The sequence below is a fragment of the Crocuta crocuta genome, unplaced genomic scaffold, assembly GCF_008692635.1.
Source record: "Crocuta crocuta isolate KB4526 unplaced genomic scaffold, BGI_CrCroc_1.0 scaffold350, whole genome shotgun sequence".
NCBI classification, from domain to species: Eukaryota; Metazoa; Chordata; class Mammalia; order Carnivora; family Hyaenidae; genus Crocuta; species Crocuta crocuta.
The window spans coordinates 107,567-111,802 of NW_027530506.1; positions in this window are offsets into that span (position 1 = coordinate 107,567).

Below are 4,236 nucleotides of genomic sequence, written 5' to 3' on the forward strand. Positions count from 1 at the left end.
AATATTTGGACATTCACAGATAGGCAAGAACACCAAGGACCATGATACTTCAGGAATGAAGGGTTAGGTCATGTCTGAGGTAAAGAAATATGAATATGAAGAAGGTCCAAAGGAAATATGGACTGAGTAATAGAAAGAAAATTGCAGAACATGCTATAATATCTACCCATAGTTTCTTCTCTGTTGTGACATATTCCACTTCTCCCTCCTATTCTGCTATTTTATGTGTACTTAATTTTACACCTACTTCTAGCTTACTGAATTTTAAGATAGAATTGTGATGGGACCAGAGAATAAAGACAAATCATCCAAAGATCCTGGACTGAGAGCTGGATATAGTAATTTATCAGAATTTGAGATGCCACCACTTTGCATGTTTTCATTTATATCAGGAAGAGTTTCATTATATGCATTATATGGAGGCTTTTGTTGTTGTGAAGTATGGGAAAATGATATATATTGATAATAGTCAGCCAAAGGTGTGGACATAAGACTGTCTTAGAATTAGTTCCCCATAATGGATTCTTGTGCAAGTGATATATTAGGAGAATGTTCTCTGGAGAAATCTGTGAGGAAAACAAGATAGGGAAGTGGAGAAACCTAAACAAGGATGTGTTTTCAGATGAAATCTAGTCTTAACCTGATCCTACAGGTAGATCTTGGTGTACATAAATGACTCTGAAGAGTCTATCCTACCTTGAGACAGAAGAGTGGGGATTTGGTACTACTACAGAGAAGGTTATAGATGTGAACCTTTAGCAGCAATACTCACAGCCGCTGGGGAATGACCAGAGCAGACCAGTAAAAAGGATCCCTGGGTATCTGGGATCTACAACTAGTCTGCTCTTTTGAACACCCTTCCTATATTTTGAGAATTCCTCACCTTAGAAGTCCCAGACTCCTCAAAGAAACTACCATTTGCTTTTGAAATCCTCTTGCTGCTAGAGTATAGGCATGTAACCTGTGCTCCTTCAATCACATGCACCTACTTGGAGTTGGAATTAGAATCTAGTGATGCAGAAGAGCAGATACTATATGGACTCCATTCTGGCAAATTTAGGGGATGTTCCATTTAATTTTTAGAGGCAAGAGTTGCAAAAGTTCCAGTGGCAGTGTCAGATGCCCACAGTAAGTGGCACTGGAAGTTGTCAATGCTCTCTAGCCAATGACCACCAGGAAAATACCTTGCAGATGAACAAGTTGGGCTTATAACTCATTGCTACAAAGGAAAATGCACACCACAAAGATATTAGAGAGTACTTCTAGAATTTGCAATTATGTTAGGTGATTTGGGGGAAAATTTAAGGAAGTGGAGCTTCATTCTGGATTGGATATTATCAATAAGCAGTTGTAATCCCATGATTGGATATCTCAATAAATCTTAACTACTAGAGGGGCAGCTAAACCAAAGATAAAGTTGTAATTGGTAAAGAAACAGCAGTCATTCAGTATAAGGGGATACCTGGTCTTGTTTATCATGTGGGTGATGTTTACATTTATGTCTTGATCTATGAAATTACAGAGTGACCCTGACTGATGCTGCTGTTTTGAGAAATAGTTTATGTTTCTAAGGCCTAGCCATGAGGGCCAGACCAGCTCCTAGCAACACCAAGTCTTGGGTGATTGCACCAGGTGAGCTTCCTCATGTCAGGGTCTGCCTTTCTCTTTCTCATAGCTCAGGTTGTGGCCTTGTGCCCAGCAGTAGTGCCAGCTGTGTTTCTACTTTTGCCTGGTGATTTTGAGTATTATTTTTTATTTCATTGCTCCAGGTTGGTTCTCTGGCTTTCTCATGGATTGTACAAGTTTCTAACAAGCATCATATAATTTGCTTTCTGTCTAATCAGATTTGGGTTTTGATTCTTTACAACTAAAAATCTTAATTGATATGCATAGCCTCCACCCTTATAACCCAGACCCCAGATAACCCAGACCCTAGACTTACATAGATTTGAACTTCCCATTTGCTCCTAAAAGAAACATGCCTGGCTAAGGGATTCCTGAATAATTTGAAAGAGTGAATTATCTTCATTACTCATTTTATATTGATGCAGTGTCATATTTGAGGTTTAGCATGGGGCTAACATCTTCAGGGAATCTGACAGACCCAGGTCTTGAGGGATCCTTTATTTCTGTGGGGAAGAATCAGACTCATCCTTTATTCTATTAGCTACAGACCCCCTCACTTACCCCTACAACCAGCAAGATGTAAAAATGGCTAGCAAATAAGACCCTGCATAACCAAGTGCAAGACTACAGATTTAGATAATAAGAAAAGATTTTATTATCAGCAGTTTTTAGAAAAGGCTTTATGGAGGGTGGAACAGAAGGGATATCTTGAGAAACAAGGAGGCTTTGACTCAGAAACAATAATGGAGGACACCAAAATGCCAATGCTTAGCTCTGCCTTCTAGTTTTGACCTGTGGTTGCTAGAGACCCTGGTCTTATTGCTTGTAGTGACCTCAATGGGGAAATAGGACATGGTTTTGATCCATGTCACTAACTCCAAATCACAGAATTCTGCACTGGATCTTTCCTCCCTAGAACATAGGCTTCATAAAAGTTAGAACTTTTTCTTTTCATGTTTTGTATCATTAGCTCCTTATATAGTGGTTGACACACAGGAGACCCATATTAAATGTTGAATAAATGGCTGAATAAATGAATGGATGAACAAATAAATGAATCATTCCCAACACTCTCTCTTTATGGTAAGACACACACACACACACACACACACACACACACACACACACAAAACTCTCCCAAGCTAGCTTCACCAATTTATTCTTTTATTTCTCTGTCTCTTCCAAAAACATTCTACTGTTCCTCAACCTTTTATGAATAGTTTCATTTCTTAGGGTCTCAGCTTGCTGCTGACAAGTTCTTCTGTAGCTTCAGTTGAACTCTTATTGTGCCATCAGCCCAAGAGACACTGAATACAGCTCTGTATTCTAGGCCAATTACACTCAGCTGGAATGAAATATTAATTAGGACACAGACAGGAAGTTTCTATTCAGAGTTCTGCAACTAAAGAGGCAGGTTTCATCTGAGTTAGAGACTGTTTCCAGGGACAAGAGAGAGATACATATAGTTCAGTTTAATAGAAGCAGGCTTGATTCTGTAGTCAATAGAAAATAGACAATCTTACTTCCAAATTTTGAGGGAAGAATCCTCCTGTTTACTTTCAAGAACTCTCAGGCATAATTTACTCCAACAGCAATAACCAATGATTAGTTTTCCTTGAAGCTACCTACATTTATCTAGAAAGTTTTACATGAGTACTCTTACTTGGGTGCCTCTCACCCTGTCCAGAACACAGACACACAGACTCTTCCTCCTCTCTACCTCTCCAAATCTCTTGCAAGGTCATATTGAAATAGTTTTTGTTTTATATTTTAATGTTTATTTTTTTTTTGAGAGAGACAGAGTGTGTGGGGGATAGGGGTAGAGAGAGAGGGAGACACAGAATCTGAAGGAGGCTCCAGGCTTCGAGCTGTCATCACAGAGCCTGATGTGGGGCTTGAACTCATGAACTGTGAGATCATGACCTGAGTCAAAGTCGGATGCTTAACTGACTGAGCCACCCAAGCACACCTTGTTGAAATAGTTTTGAAAGCAAAAAGGGCCTTATTTATAATTGTGCCCCGGAGTTTTAGTGATGCTTAGAGAAGCCAGAGAACTGATTACATTGCAGGATACAAGGAAAAAAATAGAAAATAGAGAAAAATGATTAGGGGCTGGAAAGAAGATGGCCAGAAGAAAGGTGGGGAAAAGAAAAAAAAAACTCCACCTCACAATTTTGTTTAGGGCCATTATTGGACCTTGCCTTCCAAAGATAAAAGTGCCTGACTCTGCTGTGTGCTTTCTGTGTGACCTTAGGTATGCCACTTAAAATCTCTGTACTTCAGTTTCTTCATCTTAAAATGGGAATAATAAAAGTACCTACTTTTATTAAAGTTAACATATGTAAAAGCACACAACAGTGTATGACTCATACTGTTATATAAGTGATAGAATTGTTGTTTTTATACTTATTATTATCATCAGTTGAGAGTATTTTGAATCTTTCACACCATTCCTCTCTTCTCCTTATAGCTATGAGCTTTGAGAAGCATTTCTATAATGATTTGCTTCTTTGTATAGACACACAAATCCTGGGAATTTGGGAATCTGGTACTGGAGAAAAGGTAAGGTACAGGACTAAGATTCTAGAGAAGGAAGCCAGGCTCCAGAAA